The sequence below is a fragment of the Mustela lutreola genome, chromosome 4, assembly GCF_030435805.1.
Source record: "Mustela lutreola isolate mMusLut2 chromosome 4, mMusLut2.pri, whole genome shotgun sequence".
Lineage (NCBI taxonomy): Eukaryota > Metazoa > Chordata > Mammalia > Carnivora > Mustelidae > Mustela > Mustela lutreola.
In genome coordinates, this window is record NC_081293.1 from 153,098,556 (window position 1) to 153,117,651 (window position 19,096).

Consider the following 19,096-nt stretch of genomic DNA (forward strand, 5'->3'; position numbering starts at 1 on the left):
CCCACTAGATTCATATGGGCAAGAACCACATCTATGTTGTTACCTGTTACCCACTGTGCCTAACTCAGTGCCTGGCCTATGGTAGGTACCCACTAAGTATTTGCCAACTGACTGGTTGGATCAATGAATCGGTGTAGAGAGGAGTAACTCACTCAAGGCCTCTGGGTAGGAATTGGAACCAAGACTCAAACCCACATGGCTGGACTGTTGAGGCCGAGCTCTTAAATGCCATCTAGCAATTTCCTCCACCCGATCCCCAGCTCCCATACAAAAACAACATATTGATTTGAACAGTGATATCTTTCTTGCTTCCAAGGCACACACTTTTAGTCTTTGTGGAAATGTAAGCTCCATAGCAAAGCATTTTTCATCCCTGGGGAAAGGCAGAATTCCTCCCTGAATTTCCCCCCCCTGAGTTGTATAAAAAAGCCCCTGACCCTTGGTGCACCCAGAAGCATCCCAAGCCACGCCTTCTCCAGATCATGGTCAAAGCTCCAAAGAAATCTGTTTAAGACTCCAACGTCCAGCCTTGAGAAATTCTTAATGGTCCAAATACAAAGGGGCAGAGTGGGCAGATGATGCAGAATTGAGGATGGTAGGGGCAGTGCAGAGTTTCTTTTCTTAAATGAAAAGCCCAAATAAAATAAATAAATGAAAACATAAATCACAGTGTCTTCTGCGGGCTCCTGGCTGGAGGAAAACAAATTAGAAAGGGCTTGAATGAAAGGAGTATTGAAGAAGCTTGACTTGAATTAAGTGGTTATATATTTTAAAAGCACTTTTGTTGGGTCCTGTAAAAATAGCAAATAAAAAGGTAGTAATATCCCCTGGCTCTGCGAGGCAAATACCAGTAATAAAGTAAGCTTGGGTATGTTGTGTATGTGTATTGGGAGGGGGGAATTTAAGAGTATAAACTTCAGTAGAAGGGAAAAGCAAAGCATTTGGTTTAGAAAGACTTTCGTTTTCCCTTAATAATTAATGATGAGGTGCTATGTTTTCAAATAGATATCATGTGTCTTTCTAACACCATTCACTTTGCTCTTAAAATGGCCCCCAATGAAATTTAAAGACAGAACTTGAATTTTTTTTTCTTTGACAGGAAGCCTAAAGGAGTTATTTCAGGGCTATCGAATACTTATAATTTCGGATCCATTTTACAATCCCTTTGTACATAGTCCGAGGGGAATTTCGCAGCGAAAACTGCAACAAGCACCTACCACAGGCACCACCAGCGAATCTGCAACTCCTTTTTTGACCTGCCGTGTTATGATTAATTTAAAAATAAACAGCGACTGGCGAGCTTAGATATTGTTTTACAAATACATAGAGGCTGGGGCAACACATTTTGCAAAAATGGTTACGGGAGGAAATAACGCGGGGAGGGTTACCAGGAAAGAGCCAAATGAACTTTCTCCTCGTTAAGAAATGTTTAGGTCCCTTTGTTTGAAAATGGCAGGTGGGTGGTGCAATTCCAGTGTAATTTCAGAAAGCCATCTTCTGAATGTAATAAACATGTCTGCAATAATAGGATTCAGAAAAGAGCAAAATGCATTCCAGACACCCTTTGATTGTGCATACAGAACAGAGAATTTAGCTATAATTGGCTATAACGCAGTTATGGACGGCAAATGACACACCGTGGGGTTGGGAGATGTAGCAGCTCTGATTAGCGACGGTTCAGTTCAGCTGAACACCACACATAAAATAGCAGGCATTTGGTGACACAGCACCTTCCCTCCCTTCTTGTCCCCTCTCCCATCCCCTGTCCCTCTCTCTCTCCTCTCCTCCCTCCCTTCCTCGCTTTCTTCCTTTCCACCTCATCGAAGCATCATAACTTAGATGAGAAAACTTGTTTTGTTATTGTTCAACTAATCAAATGTCAGCCAAGCCTTCATTCTCTTCAGAAAGTAAGAGTCACATGGAAAGGGGAAGTAGGAGCCCGTGGGGAATTGACTTTTGGAGAACTAGATGTAATTTGAATCAAGAATTATAATAGGAAATAAACCATTACAATAAACAAGGAAACATGTACACAATTACTTTCACGGTGTAATTTTATTCACTCTAGTTGAGAAAATAAAGAGATAATACTGACCGTAGCACCTGGGTATTTAATGCGAACTGTAAAATCTATTATATTAAACAAAGTCAAAAGCAATGTGAAAGATCTTGAATCTATTCAAGGCATGCACCTCATTACAGACTTAGCAAATTAAAACACAAATAGGATTAGAAAAGAATAATGTAACAATCTCCCACTACGGTCCCTAGAGCATTAAGTCATAAATTGGGTTTGCATTAAATTGTGCCTGCAGTATTGAATTCAGGGAAAGAGCTGTGGGCTGGAGATAAACCATGCTGGGCTACTCACCAACTTTGGCAAAGCTATGTGTTTTCTGAGACGTGTAGTAAATTTGTTAGACTATAGCAGGTCCACAAAAAAATGAGCACTTCATATCTTAATTAAAAAAACGGCGGTGTCACACTGTATGTGGTTTCCAGAGATATAAATGCAGACAAAAACCCGTATGTGAAAAGGAGCTCGGTTACCTGCGTGAGTTTCAAGCCATTTCACTAAATGCACTGCTTACTACCAGACACAATAATTGGTTTGTTTTAGGATTGTTTTAGCTCTCAACACCACGTTTTTGATCAATTTGTTTTGCTTTTATCTTTTTTTTTTATTTGTTTGTTTTTGCAAAGGAAGGAAGGAATGGAAGCAAACCATCGTCTTTAGAGAACACGTGTGGGCTTTTAGAATACTCAGAGGAACATTCTCTTTCATTCTACGTGAAGATTAGGCCTTAAGTATTCTGGCTGATCTATAGAAAAATACATGGGACTTATTTTTTAAAAGAAAGTGAATGTACTAACATATATATATATATTTTTTAAGTGAGGCAGGCTTTGGAAAAACATTGTCTACTGCAATGCATGTTCCTTCTAATAGGGGTTTACTCTCTTTGGTTTGTCTCCTAATTCCTTCTGTGAGGGAGACTGACCAGGAAGAGGAATTCGTTCCGATCAGCGTAGGACGACACCCTCATGTTACTTCCTATCTACTGGCTCTTTGCAAATAGGCAGGCCACATGCAAAAAGGCGACCGCCAGACCTGTGTCCTCAGGGCTGCTTTCAGGCACAGGCCTCTATTTTATTTTCTCTGACTTCCTAAGGCTGCTATGAGAATTACAGAAAACGAATTTAAAACGCCGAGTGCTCAAAAACGTTTGTCTCCCAGATCCCGCTTCATCACGGAGTGGAAGTCACAGAAGAAGCCTTTGAAGGCAACCCAGCTGCCCCGTTCCGCTGGCGTGTGTGTGACCCTCCGTGCTTCATGGTATGCAGGAACTTTTCCCTTCTGGAGAGAAATATTTCTACAGCTCCCTGTTGGGGGAGGTCCAGCTCTTCCTGGACAGTTGCGTTTCCCTTCCTCTGCCTCTGGGCTCCCGCCCTCTCCCTTCCAGCCTGTGCAGCTGTTCTGACCGCCAGGCGAAGTCTTTCTACATCACACTTAGTAGCAGACAGTCTGTTTCAACCAGCATCGTATAGTTTTAAAAGCTTATTTGAAAGTCGAAACGGCTCCCATTTTGGCTTTAGTAAGACAAATATGGACAAAACCACGCAGTGCCCCTTAAGTATGATGGATACTGGGGACCCGCTGAAGTTTCCCGTAGCCAAAGTCTGGCTCATCATAGGGGCAATTTTTCTGCCACGTTATTTATGTGGTGGTTTTACTTCTAATTATGGCTCATGATGGCTGTTAGTGCCGAGCCGTAAGAGAGCAAACTGCATTGTACTGCCATTTAACTCCAGCCCATAAAACGGGTGATAAAGCTGAAGGCTTAAAACCAAAACAAAACCCCCCCAAAACGTAACTTTCTGTAACAAGCTCACATCCGCTTCTGCCATTCGGAGACTGGAAACCTTCACTGAGGAAGCGCAGGCAGGTGGGTGACTTCTGAGGCCCAGGACCTCAAATTTCACTCGGGCTTCACCCTTAAGTAATCCTTTATTATGGACAAAACAAACCCAGACCTCGGATATAATTAACACATGCCAGGTTTAATCAGAACCAGTGTCCTTGTTGTTTGGAAACTAATGAAAGCAAATGGACGTTAGTTAACACCGTAAATAATGAAAGGTCTTTTGTTGTTCTCAATTCTGATTACTATTTTTTGATGCTAAGACAAATGCCACTTGGTGCGTGCATAAACAAAGAAGATAAATGGCCGGGATGAGAATGAGTTGTCCATAATCTGATTACAGCGATAGAGCTGGCTCCTAGGAGAACCGCACAGGGCTTAATGATTGGGTTGTTGTTCTTAATATGTCTAATGTTCACTCTTAAAGAAATCAAGAAAAATGTTAAGAGGTTACTGATATTTCACCATGCCGTTGGGCTGTCTGTCGGAGATTCTGACAGGAAAAGAACATTCTCTCTGCCTGGAACACAAGGTCCAGCCATGTAAGCTAATTTGCCCAAATGACATTAGCAGGCATCTAAAACCGAAATGTGTCCCAATTCACTCCCTCGGCTGGCACAGCCGTCGGGGACAGGGCAAGGACAGGCTTGGTTTTGTGGAGGTTGCGATGGGATGAAACAGCGGAGAGATGCCACTGATCTTCGGCGTACTTAGTTCCTTTTTCTTCTTGACAGAACGCTTCTGGATTTCAGTAAAACGCCTGCCAGTGTTTGGAAAAGAAATACATTATTTAAAAGCCTGTGGCCAATCTTGCCTACTGGGATATTAGGGAACGAACTTAGAGTTACAGTAAGTTCGGTAGGAGCTCATGTTGGTGGAATGCAATGATTTTCACCCCTCCTTTTAGCATGAGTTCCTTGGTCTTGCGTGTGTGTGTGTGTTTGCACGCGTGTGTGCATGCACATTCACACATACCAGAACTTATAACTGAGTGGTCCTAGAAATTAAGCCGGTCTAACAGAGAGGTCTCCCTATATGCATGGCTCGTGGCCTCCCAGATACCATCATCGTGGAGCCTGCAGTTCTCCTAATACATTTTAGATTACCCCAATGTCATTCAGCCATTAAGACCTTTGCTGCCTTTGGAACTCCAAACTGGACAATTGGATTTCAGATAAATGGGAATTGGGATATTTTGTTTATTTTAAACCAGCAACCCAAATGAGTTAGAATACTCTAATTTCAATTCACCAAATACATATTGAAAGCCCACTATGTGCTAGTGTCCCATTTTACAGATGAGGAAGCTGAGGTTCAGAGTGGTTAACTCCCCCAAGACCCCTGGCTGAGTGGTTAGTTAGTAGTTTCGTCTCAGCTTTGAACCAAAGCTTGTTCTCAGATCCGTACTCTTTCTACCACCCTGTGTGTCTTGATCAACAGTTAAACCTCCATGTTTCAACACATTTTCCTAATAGGATCTATGAATTTGCTAGAAGTAGGTGATTGGCCCTGTCCCATGCAAGGAGAAGCAGCAGACGACAATGGCCTGGGGGACTTGCTCTCTGCGCCGTGGAATGTGTCTTGGGACACTTCTCAGTTCCGTGGTGGGTCTGCCCCGCTCTCTCCCTTGCAGACCACACTTTGGATTCGGTGACTTCCGAAACCCCACAGACTGAGGCTGGACTCCCGGGGACATGGGAAGGATACTGGGGCGGAAAGGAAGAAAGAGAGCGAGAGTGGGCTGACCCTCTTCCTGTCCGCTCCGGGCCCGGCCTCCTCCTGTTGGTCCATTTTGGATCCACATTGCCGCACACTGGCACCCCCACCCGAGGGCAGGGGGAGGAAATGAAAGGGGATGATATAAAAGCACAGCGGGGCTGCTTATTAGGTCTCTGGTTTAAAAAAAAAAAAAAAAAGTGATGGAGAAAGAGGTTGGAACGAAGCTGCTCTCTCTCAGACCTCAGAGAGTTGCTAAGAGTTTAGACGGGCTCGTGCACGGACAGCTTCTGGAGAAGACGTTTTCCCAGACTTGAAGGAAGGTCTGGTGAGTGGGATGCTTTGAAGCAGAGTGAGGAGAGGAACGGGTCCATGAAGCCGTGCACGGAGAGGCCTGCCCTGGAGGTGGGCTATGGGGCTCGGAGCCACCCTTCCCAAGGGAGGAGCAAATGAAGTCACTCTTGGTAGCAGGGCAGAAAATGGGACACCTGGTTGCCAAGTTTGGTCGGGAACGTTGCCTTCAAGGGGGTCGGTAGGGGGAGAAATCTTGGAGCACTCCCTCCTCCTTGCCTACTGCTTTTCATTTCTTAACTCTTTATTTTTAATGAAGTTGGGAAGGTTTACGACTCTGACAGTTCCATTTATTTCTACCATTTTCATCTAAAACAATACAATGAACAGCAATTATTTCCACCCGGGGTTTCAACTGCAGCTGGAGAAATGTCAGTATTAATTAAACATGTTCTGTGGACTCTGTATCGTCTCTTCTGTTTCTGCTTGTCTGTATTTCTCTCTCTGCCCCCAGCTACCAAACCATCCCTCTCTCCTTCTTTCTTCTTGTCCCCATTTTTTGTTCTCCCAGCGGACACAGGAAAACACTGAATATGGGCGCCTGAGTGACTCAGTGGGTTAAGGGTCTGCCTTCAGCTCAGATTGTGATCCCTGGGTCCCAGGATTGAGACCTGCATCGGACTCCAGCTCAAGTGGGGAGCCTGCTTCTCCCTCTCTCTCTCCTCCTCCCCTCTGCTCCTGCTCTCGTTTTTTCTCTCTCTCTCAAATGAATAAAAAAAATCTTAAAAAAAAAATAAATAAAAAAGACAAAGAAAACACCGAATAAGGACCCAGTTGAACTGAAGGGGTTGACCCCATGACCAGGAGCCCTGTGCACGAGGAAGCCCAGAAGAGTAAACCCTGCCCACAAGAGCACATGGAGGATCCTAGTGGGGGACAGAGGACACCTTCCATTTTGGGGCTCACTGTCCAAGGCCTCCTGGCTGCAGAGGGGGTGACCCAACTATTCCCCCAGCCCCAGAAGCTGGCCCGTCCCTCCCAGCACCAAGCAGTGGACAGAGGATCTCGCACCTGAGCAAGTAGATTTCATACCTTCCACATTTAACTTCTCCCCAGGACTCCTCCTCAGGCGTTACTCACCTGGTGTCACTGGGGCTCTGTGTCCCCAAGAAGGAGGTAGGAACTCTCTGTGCATCATCATGCTCAAATAGTTATATTTGTTAGGGATTTGTTTTTATAAATATTTTTTATAAATATTTATAAATATTTATTTCCAAAATAAATATGGATCCCTTCTGTAAGTAAACACAACAACAACAACAAAACACAGAATGCTAGAGGAAGAAAAGAGAATTGAAATCACTGGAAAAGTTTCAGATGTTACCAGAAGTCTAAGATGAGAACATTAGAACAGCTCAGCTCTGGGCTAAGGCAAAAGGGAAAATCTGGGGTGATATTTATTGTTTATATCATCTGACAATATTCCTTTTTTTTCCTGAACCACTGCTTCCTAGAACAAACTCAGGGAAGAATTTATTACTTGGGTCCTTGTATAAGTGCATGTTGGACGGCTAGCTGAACAAAGCTTTCAAATAGAGTCTTACAAAAAGACCTTCGTCTTTGTGACACGGATATTCCCTTGTCTGAAAGGATGGGGGGATTTCAGGCTACAGAGGCAGACCCCATACATGGACACTACCTTTAGGTTGGATTTAACACCATCTTTTGTTTATCTATGTATTTTTATTATGTCGTGTTAGTCACCATACAGTACCTCATTAGTTTTTGATGTAGTGCTCTGTGATTCATTGTTTGCATGTAACATATCTTTTAAAAAATAATCACTTTGTAAATAAATCTCTCTTGTATCAGAAGTAATACATGTGCAATGCAGAAAATTTAGAAAATACAGATTTTTGAAAAAAGAGAAATCTCCAACCCCACATTCACTTAACCAATATTCATATTTCAGTGTTGTCTTCAGCTTCTTGTCTGTGTATATCTTTGGCACACGTGTCTATTTTGTTTTGTTAGATGTTTTTAAAATTTAATAATGCAAATATGTCCCATTCAGTAAATCTCTCTATAATATCACTTTGAATGCTTGCATTACTGTGGTGATGTCAATACTAGAGAATGTGTCAGGAAAATGTTATTCCAATGTATTTAGCCAATTGTCTGCATGCTAGATATTCGGGATTCTAATACTTTTATAAGCAATTCTGTACCGAACATCTTGTGCTAACTGTTCTCAAGGTGTCTTCGGTGACCAGTCGTTTCAGGGAGGTGTTTCAGGGAGGGCAGGTTTAGTCCATTAAGACCTGAGTGCCCCAGAGGCTAATAATTTATTTGTCCAATGACTTGTAGACATAACCTGCACTTTGTACACTTTTCCAGGCCAGAAGGAGGAAATAGTACTGAAACACACAAGCTTGATATAAACAGTATTTTCCAGGCTGCTTATAGAAGGCGGTAAAATTCTTCATTTCTGTCCTTACATCCTGCAGCATCGAGGTAGGAGAGAATGAAGAAGGTGGATGTGGGGATCACTGAAGAGGCAGACAAGACGGGGCTCACGTTGGCAACTGAGTGGAGCCCCAATATTCCCTGAAGGGAGTGGACTCTAGATTCTCTAGACCCTCTACGTGAGGTTCTGCCTCTACTCGATGGTCCTGCATAGAGATGGAACACATTTGGAGCTCTCGCTTGTATGCGGTGACTTTGTTCCTGTTCCCCAGAAGGTGTGTGGCATTTGGAAGTCACTCTCCCTCTCTGTGGTTCTTTGGAAGACTAACACAGCTTGCGATCTAGACACCAAAGACTGAAATCTCCAGAGAGCTATCTTAATATACGCCCTCCCCTTCCATCAAGTTCTTCCCATGCACAGTAATTCCTAGTTAAGGTCAGACAGGTGGACATTTATAATATGTCTGAACACCAATAAGGAAGGATTTTTCTGGGTGATGTGGTTTGGAAGCAAACATGACTACAAAATGTCCCCAGGCACATCTTTCTTTATTCATTTGCACGCGAAACAACTTCACTCTAAGTGCACGTAGGTAGACATAAAGATTTACTCATTACCAATCTGAATTTATTGTAATCATATTCCCAATACTATTCTTTTTCCCTAAGTGTTTTTTGTTTTCAAGATTGTACTTCAACCCCAAAGGACATACTTTTGAGAAAATACTCCATTAAAGACATTGTTGGAGCAACTTTGATTATTCATTAGTGTGTTTTAAAGTGGACCTAAATAGAAATGCTTTTCGCTAAAGTAAAAATACATCCGTTCCTATGATTTAATTGTACAATTGGTTAGAATTTCTATCTATCAGTTCAAAGGGAAACTTGGTTTCAATGAATTTGTTTTTAATAAAAATGTGTTATCTATGATAAATATATTTCACTTTGTTCAAATGGATTTGATTGGGAAAACATTGAGCAGAAGTACTGGTAGAGCTTAATTTCATTGCTTTGAGAAAACGTATTGAATGCTGGTTTGAATTAAATTCTATTTGTTTTAATAAAAGTGTATTGGCCTGAGTGTACATATATTTGTTTTAGTGGCAGTGCATTGGATCCAATAAAACTATATTGGCTTCACTGCTTATGTCTCCTTTTCAGTGAAAATGGATTGAATGGGAAAACGAAATCGGCATGAAGCCGCCAGCCCCAAGGTCTCAGCTTGGCGCGAGTATCCACGTAACTGAGAGGGGCGGGTTTCTATAGACTTTACATCAAAATATGCTTTTAAATTTAAATACCTTTTACCAGCAAGGACTCAGATGTGGGACTGAATTGCCACCACGAAGAGTGCAATTTTCTGAAGCAGCCCTTTCCATGGGCAAGTTATGGAGCTGCCCAGGACACCAGAGGGAGACATTCTATGAAAGCCAAGAGCAAGTTTGTCAATGTCCCTTAAGCTTTATGTAGCCTCATTGGTTCCAATAAGATGCTGTCTACCAGGCATTCCTAAATTCCTTAAATAAGCAGAAAAGAGATCATGAGTACTCCCTAAGGATGGTGCTGGTCCATCAGCACTGAAATGGGGCTGACTTTGAGCTGATTAAAAAGGGGAAGAGTTGAAACTAGTGTTACCCCGAGACTCACATCAGAATGACCAGACTTCCTGTGGATTATGGACACTTGGAGAGGAGTCAGCTCTCCAGAGGCACTTGATGCTGGTACTGCCATCCAGAAAATGGCAGCCCACGCAAAGCACCATGATCCCATGGGATCTCTGGGTGTGACTCCCAGGAGCCTTGACTTACAGATTCTCCTTTGTGTGGCTGCCCTGTCCCAAAAACTGGAGTTAAGATAATGAGGGTTCATAATAATATTGGTTGTTATTCTTATGTGACTGTCTCTCTATTAAGAGCGTAGGTGCTCTGAATTGTTTTTCCCCCAGAAGATGAACTTGACCTGACTTTCCTATGTAGTTTCATTTACCCTTGATGAGAAATAAATGCAAATACCACTTTCATTAACACCTCTGTTCCAACTAAATCTGCTAACAAGCTCTAGACTTCTTCCTACTAATAAGTGGTAATTTTCAGCTAGTACCATTACCAAGGAACCCTAACCCCTTGGTGTATAGTTGCTCATTTTTTGAATGCCTAGATTCTTATAAGACTCTCCAAGGTTAAGAGATGAAACCTGAATCATGGGTTTTTTTTTTTTCTTCCTCTGTGGCAATATCCCCAATTATGTACTGAAAATCAAGAATTAAATGGAATTTCTAATAAGGAAGTTCGCCGTGCTGTCCTTGGAGATGTGGGATTGTTATCCTAGGGGACAGTAAGTGGTTTACTCTGTCAGAACCTAGTATCCTAGTATTGATTCATCACATTGTAGAAATATGATATGGAGCTGAATCTACCAGCTTCAGAAGGGAAATAACAACATACAAACTTAATTCACTGTCCTAAATATGGAGTTTTCAAATGATAGTCCTAGGATATTGCTAGGGTTGAATAACAGAGATGCAGACTACCTTGGGAAGGATCCCTGCAGGAGTTTGGGGTTGGCTGTGAAGAGAGAACAAATATATCTGGGAGCTGGAAAAACTTATGTGTAGATTTGTAGGCTCTCTCTGACCACAGGGTTGAAAAACAAACAAAAAAACTATATTTATTGGGGGAGATGACCAGTAGAGACCAGTAAGAAAAAGGCTGCCCTCCGCTTCCCAAGACAAATGAGAAAAAGTCAGTCTCTGAAATGATCTGGGAGATGATTTCAGGGAACTCCAGAAGGTGAGCGGGCAATAAGATAAAGAAGGAAGACAGCCAGGAAAGCGTGCGTGCGCTATGATGCAAGCTACCACTGTGATCGGCTGGAGCCCGATCTGCTGTAGAAATCTGGGGGTCAATATACCGCCTGCGTCTTACAGTTATGTCACTCAAGAGGTAAGGGAACGGAGGTATTTATATACCAATACCAATTTATTTTTATTTTTTTCAAGATTTTTTAAAAAAATTTATTTGACAGAGATTCAGCGAAAGAGGGAACACAAGCAGGGAGAGTGAGAGCGGGAGCTCGATCCCAGGACCCTGGGATCATGACCTGAGCCGAAGACAGAGGCTTAACCCACTGAGCCACCAGGCGCCCCACCAATACCAACTTAAACACCAGCTCCCAGCCTCACAGGCTGAGAGTGTCTCTGGGGAGCATGAATCTTCAGCGGCTGCCAGCCTGCCAGATGAGAAAGCATACGGTGTCTCTGGCCACCAGAAAAGGCTTTTAAGGCAAAGAACGCAGTTGGAAGGGGTATGGTAGTAGGGAAGGGCAGGGCAATGACAAGATCTGCTAGCCCCATGAAACCCATTTTACAGGTGAGTAAACTGAGATATAAGTAAAGGTTCAGTCGTTTTCCCAGTGATGTTCAGCTAATAAGCAGCACAGGCAGAAGGCAAAGCCAGCTTCTGGTCCATTAGAAAGTCAGCGGCCTAACCACTTAGCCACACTGCCTGGGCCATGCGGTCCAGCTGAAGAAGCTGGAGAGCCTCCCAAGATCTAAATACCATGTCTCGGTTTTATACTACCTCCGGGCTGGGGGCTGAGTATTACAGGTAGGAGAGCCTTCTACGGTCTGAGCTTCTGTCTCTAGGACTGGCCAGATAGTGATCTCTCTGGCTGAACTGAATCTTAGTGTCTAGGTATTTGTCTACTCACCAGACACTAAACTAAATCTGTTCTCTGGTATATCTTTGCTTCATCATGAATTGCAAAATAAATAAATAATAATAATAATAATAAAATAAAATCTAATCACATGCTTCTGCATGATTTGCGTTGAGCCAAGGGGCTCCCTGCTACCTCCCAATTCCACTAAGCTCTGAGTTGTCCCCTTTCCTGTTCATTCTTTCTGCAATCGGCTTTTCGGTTTCAGCGGCACTTGCTAGCTGCTAGCTGCTTTGTAAAGTAAGTTATGATGGCTTTGTGCTATAAAATAAAACAGCAATCCTCACAGCTGTTTTGATTCCATTTAATGAAATGGTGGTGACATGTGAATGTCACAATTGCAGAGAGGCGGACGGGTTGTTGTGGTTGCTGGGAGGAGAAAGATCAGTATTATTCCCCAGGCTAATATCTCATACAACAATTCCACAGTTATTATTGTTCTCTGTCGGTCCGTGGTTGCTGCTATGCCCCTCTTACGAGGGAGGGACTTCAGGGATAGCAACGGACCTCTAGCTATTTTTTTGTTACCTATGAATCCAATCGGACAGCCAGTGGAAAGGGGATGTGTGCAGTATTGTGAAGATGAGTAAAAGAAGTCAGTGGGGAGGACCCTCAAGTAACAGTTCCTGCCATTCAAAAGTCAAAAAGTATACTGATCGGGAGAGCCCATAGTGTTGTGTGTCATCCCAGCAGAAAGTGCCAGAAAAATCTTTGGTTTCTCCTTCGTCACACAGAAAGTGGAGAGAGCGGTGCTGGGAAGAGAGCAGACAGCAAACATGGAGGCAAGTCAAGAAGCCGGTCTCGTCCTCAATCAATTATGCGCGAGTATTATCAAATCAATAAATTCACAGTGTGAATGCTCGCGGCAGATGGACGAACACTTGTCGGCTATCTGGAGCCGCGAGAGAGTCAGATTTATTTTCGAAGCTTGTTTGTCTCATTTCTCCTGCCTGGTGCTGGAAGGCAGAGCATGCATCTGTGATTTTTCAAATGCAAGAGATCTCCAACTATTTTATAGTGTGTGAGATTGGGCTCTGCAAGCTGAACTCTCTAGGACTTCTGGCTTTTTCTCCTCAAAATGAGGACAAAGGGGAGCAGGTTTCGAAAGGGGTCTCTCTCTCATGCCTGTGGTTGTCCGCCACGGCAGACCCAGGCTGGCTGGTTCTGTGAATGGGCCTCCCACACTTGGCTGTGACAGTGAGGGTGGGCTGCACTCTGACCTTGCGGACACACTTACAGGAAGGGCAGAGGAAGCTTTAGCTGGGGTCCGAGTGAGGACGATGCAGCCTCTAGCACGCAGGGGTGTTACCCATGGTCGCTGACAGTGCTAACCCTCCCTCCGGCCACCAAGGATTCTGGCATACGTAATTGGTGGAGAACTCCAGATGAGCTCTTGACTCCTTAGTCAAGGAGGAAAGGGACATAACCTTTTGAGTCAGAATGGGTAACTTCACAGCAGCTCCCATTCCGTTCCAGAAGGCATATTTTGGTTTCCATCTCAAAAGAGGAATCAGCTTTCCCATTTTGTGTATTGGGACAAGCGTGTCCTTGAAATTAAACAAGGAGCCCATGAACATTCTAGGTCTGAATTGGCAGCCTCCTGACCAAGGGCATGACCAAAAGCCCCATTAGACAAATTCTAAGTACCTGAGGGCAGAGTGAGTCCGAAATCTCCAGGGCTCGGGGAGGTGGGACAGAGTCTCAGGCTCGGTGGCTTGGTGTGTTCATTCATTCCTTCAGCTGTTCAGTTGGTCGCTCAGCAAACCTCAGTGAGTCTAGATGTTCTCAACCCTAGCCCACCACTGGCTTAAATCAGACTTTCTGGGTGATTCTATCATCTAGTATGGGTTGAATGACTATGGTGCCAAGAATACACAAGGTGGAGAACACGATCCCTGACCTCATGGTCCAGGGTGATGAAATTCAACAAGGTCATGATAGAAGTAAGCCTGAGCCTCCAAAAGGGGCAGAGAGAAGCAGCCCCAGATGGAGGGAGGGCAAGGAGATGAAAATGCAGGAGATGACACTGAGCTGCCTTCAAAGACGAAGCAGGAATTGCACATTAGCCCGACAAAGAACGGAGAAGGCAGATCTTGCAAAGACTGGGAATATCTCCAAGGAGACCATTGCAGTCGATGTGTATAAGGCAAGTCAGAGGGAGAGGGTGGCAGAGAGCGGAGAGGTGAATGGGGAGCTCTGAGGAGTGGACCAGCCTGCGGACTCCAGCTCTCGTTTAAAAGGAAAGCCTGTGCAGAGACTAATCTGGTCAGATTTCAGTTTCTGGAAAGGTATTCTGACAGCTGAATGGAAAAATAAATCAAAGGGGGTTATGAACAGTTACAGAATAAGCAAACCAAAATCACTACAATTTGCCACTTTTTCCAACTAAGGTTCATAGATGAATCTTAAAGAAAAAGATAGACGGTGAAAATTTCTTGAAAGAAAATCTACCCATAAAACCCCCATTGGTTTTTTTTTAGGGAAACCCTTTTTAGTAATTGAAGAACTGGATTTGATATTGAAAAATTTTAAAGTTTGCTTCAAATGTATATATTTGGGGACATAGATTTTTGTTGTTTGACTCTCCAAACAAATCACTCTGGCTTGAGATTTTCTGGGTGATGATATTTGATGAGCCTTGCTGTCCCCTCCCTTCCAGCTAGAAGGACAGGACTTTGCTGAGTTTATCAAGAACCCAGCTTCTGGGGTCAGAGAAATCTGATTTAAATCCCAGCTCAGATTCTAACTAGCTGTGTGATCTCGAGAAATTTACTTAATCTCTCTGTACCTTAGATCATTCACCTGTAAAGTAAGATGACAATAGTGTCTCCCTGCCAGGATTCCATGATGAAATTTACATAAACCCATATGCAGACAAGTAAAAAGCTTAGCACAAAACCTGGCACATTGAATGCATCAAAAAACGACAGAAGGAACCAATGATCAAAAAAATAAAATTAAATTAAAAAAAAAAAGACTTAGAAAAAAAAAAATGTCATGATCCACTAAGGAACTCCTACTTCCATTCTCTTCTATTATTTTTTTCCACTCTGGCATGATCTAGCAACTTTTTTTTTTTTTTTTTTTTAACAAAAAGGAAAAGAAACTTGTCATCATGTGGGTCAGTCTCTCCAACCAGTCGTTATAACCTCAGTGCAGAAGAACTGCATTAACCTGATGATTTCTGCTCCAAACCCCTGAACCCAAACTCCATCTGCGAAACGACCCGGGTCTGCTCCCGCAACTCTTTCTCGTTCTGGTGACGGTAGAGGAGAATTTGGCTCCTTTGCTTATAATATCTACAGTAACCCATCAGCTGCTGAGCTGAAGAATGGGTTCGGTGCGCCCCTTTCCCCTTTAATGTGCCATTAAATCAAATACTCTATTAGCAGAATTAGTTCATTCAGGGTCTGCACTGAAACATCCTGCGAATTGCGCGATGTCTCTTGCAAATGGCCCTGCACTCTGGGTCTACTTCAGCAGTTTATATCCTGCGGAGGTGGGCTGAGCTGCCCGAGGAGCTGCCTGTCTTCCTCTAAGTGAAATATTATGGCTTCCACAAAGGATAATTATTTCGATCATTTTGCCGTGTGCAAACCTGGTGAATTCCAAACACCGTCGATCAGGCTCTGGCCCAAAGCCTGCTGTCCTCACACCTGCAGCCTCGGACCTACCTTGGCCATGGACTTTCCACCCTCCCTGCTTCTCCCCTCCGCACAAGTCCAACTCCAGACACTGCTGCCAACATATAGGCTATTGCTGAGAGTTCAAACATTTAGAAATTCCCTTCCCCAAAGAACTGGGCAGGAAGCAAGTATGTCTCCACTTTTGTATTCCCTAGCAAGAGCTGTGGGCTGAAACTCATCATCCATATTCCCTCTTCTTTACACTGGTCACCTAGTACCCGTGAAAACGGGAGATGACCACTGCTGTGCCTCTCTCATAACAATCTCATGCTCTGGAGATTAGCGAGGACCCCAAGGACCCCATGTCACTTTCAGCTGGGCCATGTTGAGCGTTGGAGTGCTTCTTTATCTGCAGGCACTCCGGGTTGCTGCTGGGGGCATGCCGGCTGCTCTTCCTTTATGCTGAGCTGCATCTAGCCAAGGTGCATTTAATCTGGTATACTCTCTGTCCCTAAAAGTAGGAAGTCAGTGTGTTAGGGAAGTATTTCCTCCTGTATCAGATAAACCTTAGAATGATACACTGGTTATCCTTTTCCAGCGGGGAGGAAAGTCTGGTTTGTAATGTTTGCCAATTCCCCTGGTGTAAGTAACTATCATCGTGGCTGATTTCAAGCAATCCACATACATTACTGAATGCAGAGTTGGGAAGAGATATTTGAAACACCCCCTTTACAGAATATTTCCACAAAAATAATCTCAAGAGCGGGACATGATGGTTAAATAGGGTAAGATTGTTGTGTTGGGATGAGTTTTGAGTATTTATTACCTTTTAAACATATAATGTATTTAATTATAAGTTTATAAAACTTTTAAGGATGACCACATTGAACAATTGACTTGCGAAATTCCTCAACATTTGATAATTGACTTTCACAAACTCAAATAAGCCAGTCTAGCACATCACTGGGTTTAAGAGCATAATGTGGTATTTCTCATTTATTGCCCAGTTCAAAGTGATATGTGGCAGTGGCTCTCCACATGGCGATTCACGGTGATGGATCTCTCCGTCTTGAATCTCTGTTAGCCCCTGGGGACCTCACACCACTTCATTCCAGCCAGGAGCTGGGGAAAGAGCACATGGGTAGTTCTCACAGGGACAGACTTAGAAATGGTTTATGTCATTTTCCACCGTGTTCCCTTGGCTAGAAGTACATCACATGGGTACAGCTAACTTCAAGGGAGGGTGGGAAATAGAATCTCACTGTGCGCCCAAAAAGGAAAGGTAATGGGGTTGGTGGGCAGCTGGCCAATTTCTGACATGGCTCTAAGAGCAACTCCTCCCTCAGATTCTATCAGGAAACAGGTAGACCAAGTAGATGGAAAAGAGCATCTGGCCTTCCCATATTAAGCATCAAAGAGTTTAACAGGCACGGACAGTGAAATAAATTGCTATGAAGTTGGCAATTAATGAATAGAATTACACCCACGTAAGAACTGGGTTATATGTTATTAAGTAGTACTGTGACATGAAATAATGGCAGTTAGCAGGATTCTGTGGCAAATATAGGAGCTGATTTTTCTAAGCGTAATGGTCAGTCTTCCCATCCACCCATCCATGTGGGCCCTGTGCCAGCACCTGCGGATACAGAAACTCAAGAGGTACTCACAGTCCAGTGAGGAAGAATTGGACATGCCCAGGTCAAGATATGGGCTCTAATTAAGGAGAAAATAGATTAAAAACCTGAGAAGCTAAAATGTTTTCTAAGGAGGAAACACCTGATGTAGATTCAGATAGAGGCATCGGTAGAATTTTCTAGGCATAGAAGGGGGAAATGGATTCTAGACAAGGGAAATAGCTTATACAAAGATCCAGAGGAATGGAAGAACATGGTTTGTTCCAGACATGGGACAGAAGATGAGGGAATGGCTGCCAGGAAGGCTACCAGGAGCTGACCTAAATAGGTGGGAAAAAAACCAAATGGGTGACTATTGTCTCTGAGACTGCCATCTGCAATAGAGAGCTAGTCAGGTATGAGAGAAAGAAAAAAAAAAATTCTTTCAGTTTTCAATTCTTGAAATTCAAATTTCAATTCTTGAAAACTGAATCAAAGAAAGAACCAAAAGAATCCAGAAAGGGCTTTTTTTATTAGATAGAAGTGGGTGGGAAGCTGGGAGGCCAAGCCCTTCATCTCCAGCCTTTGAAACAGAAACCAAGGCCCCATCCTGCTTCCCCTCAGGCCTCTGGTCCGGGCGGCTCCTAGGCAAAGCCATCAGCTTCATTGCGGTTGCTGTAATTGTGTCAAGTCATGAACCCACAGGCCTGAGTCAGGAAGGCCCTGCCCCACAGCAGATAAGCAAGGCTGGTAAGTGAGGGCCCCACACCTCACATCCTGCCTAACAAATGGCTTTAGGGGAACCACAAAGCCCAGAGCAGACCCTGCTGGGCTGCTTGTGGGAAAGCACCCACGGCCAAGCCAAGATCAGTGTCTACAGACCCTGAGCCCCAGGACAGAGGTATTATTTATGAGGTTTCTGTGTGGTGGTTGTGGTAGGAAGAGTCGGAATCAGACAGGCCAGGTTGAGATTCCTGTTGTGTGCTCATCACCTCTGAGTCCCAAGGCGCGTGACTTCACCCTGAATCGGTGCCCTTCTAGGGACATGGGGATGACAGTGCCCACCCTTTGGGGTTGTAGAGAGTCAGTAAGATAGCCCAAGGAAGGCTCCTGGCATGAGGGGTGGCACAAAGCAGGGGCTCAGGGGATGCCAGGCCGCTCAACCGTCATGGCGGACACTTAGGAGGAGTTACCGTGTCCCAGAGCCTTTCCTCACATTATCTCATTTAATTCCCACCACTGGAGGAGGTGAGTCATATTATCATTCTCCCCTTACAGGTGACGAATGGGATCAAGCTGTTGCCCTGGGGTTACATGGCTGGTAAGCAGAGAGCCAGATTTGCCCTCAGGCCGCTGGGGGTCTAAGGAGACCAAGAAAGAATGGCTTTTCCACACTGACGGAAGCAGCTGGTGATGTCACCTGAGAAAGGCACGAGGTCGGCTGCCCCGGCCAGCGGTTGGTGTGGACAGCAGCCACTCCTCAGCGAGCTGACCTAGCTGCAAATCCAGCTTTGAGTTTCTGGCAGCTTCAAGCTGTCCCTGCTGAATGGAGCACAGGAGGTAAAGGGAGAACGTAAATGGTGCAAGGCACCCATTAAAAATTTACAGCCACCATCTAATTTTAGAGCTTTCATTTTTCAGTATAAAAGTGCTACTGTATGTGCTGCCAAATGATGAAACCAACAGAACAGTGTGGTCAGAAAGGGTCCTCTGTAAGTCTGATGCTGTGAAAATGTCCAGTGGG

At 44.0% G+C, this 19,096-nt stretch overlaps 1 long non-coding RNA gene across 1 annotated transcript in view; it reads left to right on the forward strand.

The window, feature by feature from the left end:
- LOC131829531 (uncharacterized) overlaps window positions 1–9,476 on the forward strand; it is a 31,680-nt gene extending 22,204 nt beyond the window's left edge. Inside the window, exons 3-5 of the long non-coding RNA XR_009352900.1 lie at window positions 3,239–3,337; window positions 4,658–4,772; window positions 8,438–9,476. This is a non-coding gene — a long non-coding RNA (uncharacterized LOC131829531). The remainder of the gene's footprint in view (window positions 1–3,238; window positions 3,338–4,657; window positions 4,773–8,437) is intronic.
- Window positions 9,477–19,096: the final 9,620 nt, after the last annotated feature.